Below are 13,889 nucleotides of genomic sequence, written 5' to 3' on the forward strand. Positions count from 1 at the left end.
CGATTCTCGGCGTGACAGTGAAACCCCTCCTCATTTCCTTATCCCTTCCTATGAAAAAGCCGAGCTGCAAATCTTGACCTAAAAAGGTGCTTTCACTAGTAATACGTTTGATCGCAACTTTGTACACTCGTGCTGAGGATAAACGCGACTTCTAGTCCAGTTTCATGGAATATTCTCATTTAGCCAAATTTTCTTCTCTGCCTATATTTTCTAGATAATCTTTCGATTGTTTTCTTTTCGCTCACAGCGGTTTCTTATAGCAGTTTTTTCGTTTTTATTCTGAGCTTTATTTGTTTAGATCCGTAAAGGCTTATTGCTCAACTAATTATTTTTACCCTACTCTTCGCTCAAGCTAAATGATTTCCTGAAAAAAGCACCACCCGATCCCTCTGGTTGGGTCAGTGGTGGGTCCACTGGGCCGGGGGGGGGGGGGGCGTAGTGGTATATGGGCGATCGCTCATTCCCAAAGCCTGTCAGCTCCCCTCCTCTTCTTTTCAATGATTGCCGTTCACCTGCTATGACCAATTAGGACAAATGAGTGGGACCCCTTCGAGCTTACATTAGCCGTATTTGTGCAATGATAGAGTTTTATTGCTGAAAAAAACAACAAAAAAGTAATGAACACGCCCCCTTCTCCAGTGTTGTTTCAAGCGACCGCCCTAAAGTGAGCGGCTGGATCCGCCCCTTGGGCTTGGTTGCGCCACACGTATTGCAATCTCGCTCCTTCACGCTGTTTTCACATTTAACATTGTTCCTTTTTTTAATTCCTGCTGGCACAATTATTATCCGCAGTGCATCAACTTGCTCTCTTAAATACAATTCTAACGAAACCTATTGTCGGCAACTCAAATAGAAGCTTGTTTTCCGGAAATCTCCAGAAAATAAGTAAGACGTAGAAATATAAAGGGGCAAAACAAACAGCCTTATAATAGTCGCCCAGAAAGAACACTGCTTTATGACCAGTGCCAGTGGGGTACCCGCTGTTTCTGGGAATCAAATTTGATGGGTTCCTCCTTCCACATCACCGTTATTGAGCTGAGGGTGCATACAGGCTTGTCTCTCGGTGGCTGTGCTCTTGTGTGCGGTTCCGCGGTGGTGGCCACTTCCTTCTTCAAGGCGAGGAAGAGATAACGAGTCTCACGATTTCTCTTTATGTTGCAATGATTCCCGGAACAGAGGGCCGTGTGTGATCATTAGAGAGTCCGCGTGATTCGGAGAGCGAGGCTTGCTGAAATAATGCCAATAGCTTTGTAGGTTGCACGTGCCAGGAAAAAATAATAATAATAAATAATAAAGAAAGACGAATGAAGCAAGCTCATTATAGGAAGCCTTACCTAAGAAATTATCCCGGCGAGTTTTCCGGAAGTGGCATGTGGTGCGGGCACTTGATTGCATAGCGGATATTTTACGACGTGAGTATTTGCCCTCATGCCTTTGAACGCCTGGTGCTTGACAGCTTCGCAGCCCTTGTTCTGTGCATAGTGAGCATGCACAGTAATATTGTCACGAAGTCGTGACGTGGCCGAAGGAAGTCAAATACAAATCGAAGATGAAACTATGTTCGGGCCGAACTTGCGGACAACAAATGAAAAGTGAGATTACATCGAGACACCGGCGCTGATAGCGGTGGTCAGAGCGTCGGCCATCGATCAATTCACAAGCGGCAAAGCGTGTCGGCATTTATACCCTTGCTATCGAATATTCTAGCCTTATCGCTAGCGGCGTGGTAAGTTTCAGAAAAATCTGTGACGTTCCCGAAGTGGGCGTAATCTTAACAAAATGATCTACAAAATTTCGAAGCCTCTCGAACATCGTGGGCGCGGTTTGCGCTGAACGTAGTGTAACGGGGTGGTAACAGAACTTGAAGAAAGAAACGTGGCATTGCCCCCCTCTGAAAAATTGATTGATTGATTGATATGTGGGGTTTAACGTCCCAAAACCACCATATGATTACGAGAGACGCCGTAGTGGAGGGCTCCGGAAATTCAGACCACCTGCGGTTCTTTAACGTGCACCCAAATCTGAGCACACAGGCCTACAACATTTCCGCCTCCATCGGAAATGCAGCCGCCGCAGCCGGGATTTGATCCCGCATCCTGCGGGTCAGCAGCAGAGTACCTTAGCCACTACACCACCGTGGCGGGGCGCCCCCTCTGAAAAAGACATCGTCCCGATGCTTTATTAAAAGGTGAAGGTAAAATAATAAAGAGAATAAACAATAAGTACAGCAACAACAACAGAATACAGTCCTCAGGTTCGCGGATGGAATGTCCTGATGCACACGGCATGGACGACTTCAGTTCGAGCACGGCGTTGTTGAGAGTTCTTAATGCCGTCGGGAATAACCTCGCAGTCGACTGGGCCGAGAAGTCAAACTACTCTGTACGGTCCGAAGTACCGTAGCAGAAGTTTTTAACAGAGCCCAAGTCGGCGTATCGGCGTCCGTAGCAAGACACGGCCCCTGGGCTGGTACTCAACGAAGCTTCGTCGGAAATTGTAATGGCGGCTGTCGGTCGCCTGCTGATTCTTGAAGTGCAGGTGGGCGAGTTGACGAGCTTCTTTCACGTGCTGAAGGCAGGTGGTGACGTCGAGGTTCTGTTCGTCAGCGACGTTTGGAAGCATAGCACCGAGTGTCGTTGCCGGGCTCCTTCGACAGACCAACTTGTACGGTGTTTTTTGCGTTGTTTCTTGGACGGCCGTATTGTACGCAAAGGTCACGTATAGAAGGATTTCATCCCACGTCTTGTGCTCGATGTCGACGTACATAACCAGCATGTCCGTGTTTGTCTTGTTTAGCAGCTCGGTGAGACCATTTGTCTGTGGGTGGTAGGCGGTGGTGCGTCAGTGGCTTGTCTGGTTGTGTCTCAAGATTGCTTGAGAGAAATCAGCAGTAAAGGCCGTACCTCTATTGGTGATGACAACCTCTGGGGCGCCATGACGAAGTACGATTTTCTCAACGAAGAACTTGGCTACCTCTTCGGTGCTACCTTTGGGTAGGGCCTTTGCTTCGGCGTAGCGGGTGAGGTAGTCAGTAGCTACGACGATCCATTTTTTCCCGTGCTCAACGTCGGGAACGGCCCCGGTAGGTCCATTCTGATTTGTTGGAACGGTCGGCGAGATGGTTCGATCGGCTGAAAAAAGCCTGCTGGCCTTGTCGGTAGTGTCTTGCGTCGCTGACAGTCTCGGCATGTCCTCACGTAACAAGTGACGGCGGCGGTAAGGCATGGCATTACTACCTTTCTAGTATCCTCACGAGCGTGCGGGGAACACCAAGGTGCCCTGCCGTTGGATCATCGTGCAGGGCCTGGAGGAGTTCTGGTCGCAGAGCTGAAGGCACCACAAGAAGGTACTTGGCTCGAAGTGGCGAGAAGTACTACTTTTGTAGAATGCTGTTTCGTAGCAAAAACGATGTAAGTGCCCGTTTGAATACCTTTGGAACAACGGAGGTCCTGCCCTCGAGGTATTTGATTAGGCTCCGGCGTTCAGCGAAGTCGTCGGCAGTTATTGTTTCCAAGAAGCTGTCGATATTCAGGTCTTCGGGCGGTGGTGGGTCGACAGGGGCTTGCGATAGGTAGTCGGCGTCGGACTGTTTTCTGCCGGACTTGCAAGTGACGGTAATGTATTCTTGAAGTCTCAGGCTACATCGGGCAAGACGACCTGAAGGGTCCTTCAAGCCAGCTAGCCAACACAAGGCGTGGTGGCCGCTCACAACTTTGAAGGGCCTGGCGTAGAGGAAAGGACGAAACTTTGACGTCGCACAGATGATGGCAAGGCACTCCTTTTCTATGGTGGAATAATTGATTTCTGCCTTGTATCGTGACCGGCTAGAGTAACTGATAACCCTTTCCAGTCTATCAGTTCTCTGCACAAGAACGGCGCCGAGTCCTACGCTGCTTGCGTCAGTGTGCACTTCTGTTTTGGCGTTTTCGTCGAAATGCGCGAGTATCGGAGGCATCTGCAGACGTCTTTTGAGTTCCCCAAATGCTTCCTCCTGTAGGGTTTCTTAATTGAACTCGACGTCAGTCCTCGTATAAGGTTAGTGAGTGGCTCGGTGATGCGGGCAAAGTTTCTGACGAAGCACTTGTAGTAGGCGCACAGGCCTTGAAATCGACGCACGTTTTTGTCGGCGGGCGGCGGAAATGCAGTGATGGCGGCTGTCTTCTGCGGATCAGGTGTTACTCGAGACTTGCTTATCACGTGGCTCAAGAACGAAAGTTCCTCGTACGCGAAGCGGCACTTTTCTGGCTTCAGGGTGAGTCCGGAAGTCTTGATGACTTGAAGTAAAGCTTCAAGGCGCTTGACGAAAACACGACGACGTCGTTCAAGTAAACGAGCCACGCTTCAATCCTACCAGTATGTGCTCATAACGTGTTGAAAAGTCGCAGGTGCCGAGCAAAGGCCGAAGGACATGACCTTGAACTTGTAAAGGCCATCTGGTGTTATAAATGTGCTCTTTTCTTGGTCTCTCTCGTCTACTTCGATCTTACAATAGCCTGTCTTGAGGTCTATCGATGGAAAGTATTTGGCATTGTGGAGTTGATCAAGGGCGTCACCTATTCGGGGGAGAAGGTATACGTCCTTCTTTATCTTGTTGAGTCGGCGATAGTCAACGCAGAAGCGTAGTGTTCCATCCTTTTTCTTCCCAAACACCACCGGTGATGCCCATCGACTCTACGAAGACTGAATAATGTCGTCACGGAGCATTTCGTCGACTTGTTTCTTTATGACCTCGTATTTTTGCGTCGAAACTCTGTACGGACCCTGACGGAGTGGCCTGGCATTTTCTTCTATTACGATTTGATGTTTCGCGACAGGAGTCTGTCAAATTCTCGATGACGACGAGAAGCAGTTTTTGTATTTCAGGAACAAGTTTTTGAGCTCCTTTCGAAAGCTGGTTGAAGGGTTTCAGTCGTCGGAGTAGGTTCGGTGGAATCGGTGAGGGCAAAAGCGTTGCTGGCTTCCAGTATCCCTTCGATTCAGGCAGCTTTCGTTCCTTTGCTCACGTGCTTGTACTCGTTGCCGAAATTTGTGAGCTTCACTCTTGCGTTTCCTTCTCGCAGCTCGGCTATTTCGCTGGCGACACAAACTTCGTGGTTGATCAACAGGTGTTGGTCGCCTTCAACGACGCCTTGCATGTCTGTTGATTTTTGAGTAGCGACGGAAATGCTGACGCTGGACCGAGGATGAATGGTGACTTGGTTTTCCAGCACATTCAGGGTGTGCCTTCGTGAGGACGTGTGCAGCGGCAGTGCTTTTTCTGTAGATAGTGTTATCGACTTTGTTCTCAGGTCGATGACCGCACTATGGAGGCTCAAGAAGTGTATTCCAAAAATGAAATCTCTCGAGCAATGCTGTAGTACGTACAGCGAAGCTTGCGGAATCAATGCGGCTGTTAATGGTCACTCTAGCTGCTGTGTAATCGGGGGTCTGCCAGAGGACCGGAGCCAGCCAGAGTCTCAGGGAGATGTCGAGGAGAGCAGCCGGGAGCTGCGAACAGTAACATTTATTTACATTATTTACAGGTAGCGTGTCGCTACATGATGGGGTTAGCATCATAGAAGCCCTCGAGCTTCTGTGAGCATCTCTGAGCTTGTGAGAGCCTGTCGGGAGCGCCTCGGCGCTCGCATTTTATGTCCTGGCCTTCTCAGGATTCCCTGCAGGAAAAAACAATGGAGGCCAGGAATGTCCAATAAAGTTTGTCATCTTCACCTCCGCCCCCGAAAGGGGAAGGTAAAACGCCACCTCCTTCCTAACCCACGAAAGGGGGAAGAGGCACGCTCAGTTCAGCCCATGGTGAGGGAGAAAACACTGCACACCGCGAACAACACAGCACAGCAGGAAGACGTTGAGTCTTGCATGGAAGTCAATTTTGTAGTCCTGACATACTCTAGCCTGACATACTCTAAAGTAGCGTTGAGGCGCGCGCACGCTGGGCACAGTGACAGTACGTTAGCAAAACGCGAGCACTCCATAGTCTGACACCTGGCGCGACCAGCGTCCGTCGGCGCTGCCCGATGGCAACTGGCGCGAAATGCGACATGCTGCATTTTGCGCCCATGCGTTACCCAGACGACACTGCGTCTCCCTCTTTTCGTGACGGAGGGACGCCGGACGCGCTGAAATGCGCATGCGTCAAAGTAATGCATCTAGGCACCCGTCTGCGAGTATATGGCAGGACCGGTGCCTGGCATGGCAACGCCGGCGTGACGCGACGAAATGAACGCCGGCGAGCACGCGCACCCTGTCACGTTGAAATATATTGGCGCCTTGACTGTGGCATGTAGTCATGTTCTAACACGACATGCATGTCATGATTATTATGTTTGCACCAGTCACATACCTTCGTCATTCATTGGCGTCACGTAATACCGAATTTGGCATGTGTGAAGCCAGCGAATCAGTGTGGAATGTAGTCATGCTGTTACATGACATACATGTCGTGATTATCATGTTTGGATGTGTCATTTACCTATGTCATCCGTTCCTGTCACGTAATACCGAGTTTAGTAGATGTGAAGCTTGCGAAACGGCCGCGAGCGCGTCATGAGCGTAGCATGCATTTATGTTGTTACATGACGCGCATATCATGTTTCTCATGCTTGCACCAGTATCATGCCTTCATCATTCATTCAAGTTTCGTAAAGCACAATTTGGTATAACTGAAGCTAGTGAAACGGCCGCCAGCGCATCATGAGCGTGGCATGTAATCATGTTGTTACATGACACGCGTCTTATGATTATCATGTTTGCACCAGTATCATACCTTCGTCATCCATTCACGTTCCGTAATACCAAATTTGGTATAAGGGAAGCAAGCGAAACGACCACGAGCACATCATGAGCGTGGCATGTAGTCATGTTGATACACGACACGCATCTCATGATTATCATGTTTGCACCAGTCACATACCTTCGTCATCTACTCACGTACCACAATACCGAATTTCGCACATGTGAAGCTAGCGAAATGGCCATGAGCGCATCATGAGCGTGGCATGTAGTCATGTTGTTACATGACATGCATGTCATAATTTTCATGTTAGGGCCTGTCGCTTGTGTTCGCCATACAATCATGTTATACCATACCAGTTGTGCAACATTCCATGTAAACGAAACCACCGCAAGAGCTGCAGGACCATGATATGTAAATCATAACATTCATGACGTACATGTTATGATTTTCATGTTATGACTAGTCAGATAAGTTCTTCAGAGAGTCATGTTATACCAAACCAAGTTTGGTATCAATACCATTATCGAAACGGCCAGGACAGCTAAATGTAGTAGGCGGCTAGACAGATAGATACGCTCAATGTTGCAGAAGTTTCCCAAGAAATGCTTCGCATTTAAAACGTTAGCAATTTAGAGTGCTTGGCACTCTACTTTAGGAGAGCAAAAAGCCGTCCCGTGGGCCTCACATTTCACGAGGCTGTGTAGACAAAAGTAAGCCTGATTCAATTTGTTTTCTTCAAGGCTGTACATGTGTTTAGAAAAAATGTTTAACGATTTCTAGTACTTCGAACTCAACTATGGGAGTGCACTGAGCCGTCCCGCTAAAAGCCGAGAAAATTTTTAAAGACTGCCCATTGAGTGGGGTTTAGAAAATATGTTTAATGATTTAGAGTACTTGGTACTTAAGTATGGGAGAGCAGTAAGCCGCCAGGAAAATCGAGTATAGAGTGTTCGTAACAATGCCAGTTTGGTGGTGGTGTTTGTGTTTATTCTTAGGTTCCAACCAAATGCAGTAACGCCCCTGTTGTCGCTTGCGTTGGTATTAAAGCAGTCATCTGGTTGGTTCTGAAGCACTCATTATAATTTTTCTCATATTTAGGCGTTTCGAAAGTTGCAACAACCTTTCATTTGATGGCTCTCATAGAATGATGCTTGACTCATGTTTACCTTAAATTTCATGCTTACTAAAAAATGGCAGCATATCCACGGAGTAAATTATGGAGAGTGGGGCGAAGCATCCGTCCGTCCATTCGTTATTGCTTCCGTCCGTCCATGCGCCCGTCTGTGTGACCGTCCGTGCGTCTATTCACCCGTCCGTGCGTGCGTCTGTTCATGCGTCCGCACGTCCATCTGTGCGTCCATCCCTGCGTTCGTCCATGCATCCGCCCCTGCGTCCGTCCATGCGTCCATCCGTCGGTGCAGCCATCCGTGAGTCCGTCCATGCATCTGTCTGTGTGTCCGTTCGTCCATCTATTCAACACTCCAAGTATACCACCATCTCGCATCTTTTCATCATATATTCCGCATATGCACTGCCATCCAGCAGAAATTCCAAGTACTAAAGGAGAGTTGGCACACGCACACTTTCTTACGGCTTGCGCTTCGTGTCTACTTCCCACCTTTAACCACCTCGAGTTCCTCTTATTATATATAATAGGCCGCTGTATTCCTGGCACTGTGGCCCAACGCTCGCTAAACCTTTCTAAAACCAAAGAGGTTATGGATAGCGAGTATAACGTAGCAATCCTTTCTTGTCAGATAGTGGTCAATGTACATGCCAATGGCTGCTAAGTGGGAATGAGAGACAGGAGAAGTCGGCTTTTAGTTAACGCGCACGCTGCGAAATTTTTATTGTTCAACAACACAAAGAAGAAATTTCTCACCGGCACCACCTTGGAAGTCAAAATGTAAGACTGGTTACACACTACGACTACTACTACGACTACGAGGGATGAACAGGTGCCGCTATAAGGAGCTTCGCCCCTGAAAAAATCTGCATATCCTACGTACAGTGGGAATCAATGATATGCGAAGCACGAAGGAGAAATGATATGCCATGCACTTTCAAGTCGCCACAACGTTACGAGGTGGAGGTAAATTATGCCGTACACGACTTCCGCGTGATGATTATGATGTTTGGATGTGTTGTTTACCTTCGTCATCTACACACGTCACGTGATACCAAATTTAGTATATGTGGAGTTAGATAAATGGCCGCCACCATGCTATTAGCGTGGTATGCTGTAATGTTTTTACAAGAGACACGTGTCAGGATTACCATGCTTGCACCAGTCATATATTTCGTCATTCATTGACGTCACGTAACACCAAAATTGATATATGTGTAGCTAGCAAAATAGCCGCGAGCACATCATGAAGTGCCCAATGTACTCCAATGTAGCGTTGACGCGCGCGCATGCTGGGTACAGCGACGCTACGTTAGCAAATCTCGAGCACTCTATTGTCCTTCGCCAGGCGCGACCGGCGCGACCAGCGTCCGTTGGCGCGGCCCGACGGCAACTGGCACGAAATTCGCTCCGATGCGTTACCCACACACCACTGCGTCTCCCTCTTTTCGTGACGGAGGAATGCCGGACACGCAGAAACGCGCATGCGTCAAAGAAACGCAGCGCAGCGCAAGCCTGCGAGTATATCGCAAAACCAGTGCTTGGCGTCGCAACGCCGGCATGACGCGACTAAATGAATGCCGGCGAGCACGGGTACCACCTCACATTGAAATGTATTGGCACCTCGACTGTGGCACGTAATCATGTTCTCACATGACACGCATCTCATAAATATTATTATTGCACCAGTCACTTCCCTTCGTGAGCCATTGACGTCACGTAATACCTAATTTGGCATATGTAAAGGGAGCAAAACGGCCGCGAGGGCATCATGAGTGTGGCATGTAGTCATGTTACGTGACACGCATGGGATGATTATCATGTTTGGATGTGTCATTTACCTATGTCGTTCATTCGTGTCGCGTAATACCGAGTTTGTAGATGTGAAGCTAGCGAAACGGCGGCGAGCGCATCATGAGCGTAGCATGTAGTCACCTGGTTAAATGCCATGCATCTCGTCTTTTTTCATGTTTGCACAAGTATCATACCTTCGTCATCCATTCACGTCTCGTAATACCAAATTTAGTATAAGTGAATCTAGCGAAATGGCCACCAGCGCATCATCAGCGTGGCATGATTGATTGATTGATTGATTTGTGGGGTTTAACGTCCCAAACCACTATATGATTATGAGAGACGCCGTAGTGGAGGGCTCCGGAAATTTTGACCCTCTGGGGTTCTTTAACGTGCACCCAAATCTGAGTACACGGCCTACAACATTTCCGCCTTCAGTGGAAATGCAGCCGCCACAGCCGGGATTCGATCCCGCGATCTGCGGGTCAGCAGCCGAGTACCTTAGCCACTGGACCACCGTGGCGGAGCATCAGCGTGGCATGTAGTCATGTTGTTACATGACACGCATTTAATGATTATCATGTTTGCAGCAGTCACATACTTTCGTCATCCATTCACGTACCGTAATACCAAATTTGGTATATGTGACGCTCCCGAAACGGCCGCGAGCACATCATGAGCATGGCTAGTAGTCATGTTGTTACATGACACGCATGCCATGCAATCATGTCATACCATACCAGTTTTGCGCCATGTCATGTGAACAAAACCACAACAAGAGCTGCAGGACCATGAAATGTAAATCATGACATTCATGACATACATGTCATGATTTTCATGTCATGTGTAGTAAGATATGTTCTTCATGCAGTCATGCTATGCAATGCCATGTTTGTTGTTGATACCATTATCGAAACAGCCAGGAGAGCTAAAAGTCGTAGGCGGCTAGATAGACACATCGATACGCTCTAAGTCACCGAAGTATCAGAAGGACGCACTTGAGCACTATCTGCCTGCCAAGTTAAACTCACTGGGGGTAACCTCCTTGGTTTTAGCAAGGTTTAGCGAGTGTTGGGCCGCAGTTTCATGAACTAGAGGCGGCGAAAGGTGGGAACTAGACACAAAGCGCAGGCCGTAAGAAAGTGCGTGCGTGCCGCTCCTCTAGTCCGGTCGTGCCACCTCTTGTTTAGTCCTTGGAATGTCCGCTGGATGGCGGTACTTCTCTATAATAAATATATGACAAAAAGATGCAAGATGGTTGTACTTTGAGTGTTCTCTAGATAAACGGACGGATGAACATACGCATGGACGGACGGACAGACAGACAAACGAATAGATCCTCAGGCACATGGACGCACGGACGGTTGCATGGACGGAGGTATGAATGGACGGATCAACGCATCGACGCACTCACAGACAGACGGATGGACGCACGGACGGACGGACCGATTGACACAGGGACAGACAGATGGACGCACGGACGGACAGAAGCAAGAACGAACGGACAGATGGAAGCGCCGACGGACTGACGGATGCTTCGTCCCACTCATCATCATGCACTGCGTGAATATGCTGTGATTTTTTTTCTTTTTTTGCGAATCAATGAAGTGCTATATACACGTTCGTAAGGCAACCCGCGAATCTATACAGCTACTCACTTTGGTAATTATTTTTGATGTATATCGAATATGTCTGAGCACTTTGTAGTGGGATTAACTTTATCCATAACACCAACTCGTTGCTCAATTCACATGTTTTGATGCATGGCGGGATTCTACATTTTTTGCGGCGCAATATTACACACGTGCTTCTCTCGCTGCACGGAATTCATATAGTGTTTTTTTAAAAAAGAAGTTTCATGCAATAGCGTGCCTTTGTGGCAGAACACAAGCTTGCCATGCCGAAGGAAGGCCTGAGTTCGAATTTCACTCCCACCAAATAATTTTATTGTTTATTTTGTCTGCAATTTTCTATAGGCATTAGAACAGCGAGGCTTGCGAGGTACCCTAATTTCGTTGTAGATGTAGATGCCTCAACTTTTTGCTAACACCCACCCTGGGGTGATTGGCCAACAACAGGATAGCTTAAAAAAGGAACCTAATTAAAAGAGAATACTTTCGCGCTTTGTACAAACAAAAAGATATTCCAAAATATTCTTGTGGGAAATGTGAGATAAATAATTCATACTGAAAAAGAAATAAATTACTGATATAGAAGTAAATTTGCTGTAGCCTACACTAGTTAACTAAGGACCTTTGGAACTGATGTTATTGTGTAAATCTCTCTGACCACCTAATGAAATCTATCATGGCCTTGCATACTTTCCCGTTGCCGTGCACAAGGGTAAGTGCACCTGAGTCTCGATCTCTACGCTGTTGCCTGGCTTGCGCTTCTGCACAAAGCGTTTCGTGGCGTGCCTGCCTGGCAGTCGCCTTTTTGGTGCGCAAATCGGCGTTAGCTTGGCCGCGCCGGCGCTTAGATTCGACCACTCGACCACCCTAGCACGCAAAGCAGAATTCTGTTGGCCTAGACGTTCTAGCTCCGCTACTCATGCTTTAACCGCAAGAGTCTGTTTCTGGGATGCTTTGTCCTGGCGTTCCGCATCCTCGCCAAGCTGCTCATCGTCTTCATGATCTTCACGTTCACGTTTCTGAGGACTATTATCCATGTTTTGTGAGTAGCCCTAACCAATCTCAAGTGGGAATTTTACAGTTGGTTATTAACGCGAAGTGTTTTTTTCTTGCTCCCCACGTACCTTCGGCGTTATGTGCCCACCCGAATTTTGAACTCAAGCGCAAGTTTTGTTTTCGCTCCGGCGCCGAACGAGCGTATAGTTGTTATGGGTGAACAAACGTCGGGTGATGCTCTTATTGCTCGCTGTAAGTCTCTGGTTGCCTCATGCCCTCTACTTCTCGAGGTGCTTTCTTTCTCACAGCCGAGAGCTCATTGAGTCCACATCTCCTCGCAGCCACTCATCATGGACACTTTGAAAGCGAAGGCAGCGGCGCGGTGAGCTCGCAAAGCTGCTGCCATGCATCGGTGCTGAACCGAATCCAAACACGGTCCATTTGTGCTCGTGGGAGACTTCAACTTGAACATCATGGTGGTTGACGAGCGCTGGCTATAGTCTCGCACATGATGTCCCGTTGCCGTCTCTCGTGCAACTCGCGCGACCACAAGCCTCCCATGACAATTAGAGGGACCGGTATCTACATTGCCTTCTCCAACTTTCAACTACATCCTCTCATCCCAGATCCTCTCATCCCAGATCCTCTCGCCACGCACTTGACCGACCACAACGTTGTAATCTTCGAAGGAAAACGCGTCCCACAAATTTGTTATGAATAATGTAATCCTTGTATATAGTTTTTTCAATATGTACCTGACTACATCTTGTGTGTTTATCAGTGCATACAATTCTATCTATATGCAAACAATAAACATCGTGCATATAAGTGCATATACAATAATCCCTACAACATCGTGTCAAGTTTTTATATGTTGTCTGGTGAATGTTTCGTGGTTTTACCGATAAGCGTTGCAGCTAATCATTCACTTCAATCGTTAACTCATCATCGTGCACCTCGTGAAGAAAGAGAGAGAGAGAGGAAACTTTATTAGAGCTTGGCCGGCAGCTTGGTCTTGGTGGCCTCAGATGGCGGCGCTGAGTCCCTGAACTCGGGCGGCATCTTCGGCCTGCCGGACAGCCCAGAGCTGGTCGTTGAGCTCCGAGCTTCTGAGCGCCGCCTCCCAGCGGCGGCGTCGCCGACGGAGAAGGTCCCCCGCGGCTCCCGCAGACGGGACGGCGGCGGGAACGAGTGAGCTCGAGGCTTCCTGTTGCCTGGTATTGGCAGCCGCCATAGGCGCATCGCGAACGGCGGCCGTTTCTCGACCATTGTTACCGGCGCATTCCCAGAGCATGTGGCGCAGCGTTGCTCTGTGCCCGCATGCTTTACATAGATCGGTAATGTGTAAGTGCGGGTAGCAGTGGCGTAAGACGACCGGGCTGGGGTAAGAGTGGGTTTGTAGTAAGCGATAGCTTACGGCATCGTGTCTGTTTAATTTGTCATGCGGTGGCGGGAACTTTCGCCTTTCCAGTCTGTAGTGTTGCGTAATATCTCGGAACGTGATGAGACGATCACCCCACGACCGTTGTGGTCTGTGTTGTCGCTGCGTGTCTGTCGAAGTGTCTCGATCCGGCAGATCAGAAGCCCCGTTCTCGGGAGCGGAGGCGGC

The sequence above is a fragment of the Rhipicephalus microplus genome, chromosome 4 (genome assembly GCF_043290135.1).
Source record: "Rhipicephalus microplus isolate Deutch F79 chromosome 4, USDA_Rmic, whole genome shotgun sequence".
Taxonomy (NCBI): Eukaryota; Metazoa; Arthropoda; class Arachnida; order Ixodida; family Ixodidae; genus Rhipicephalus; species Rhipicephalus microplus.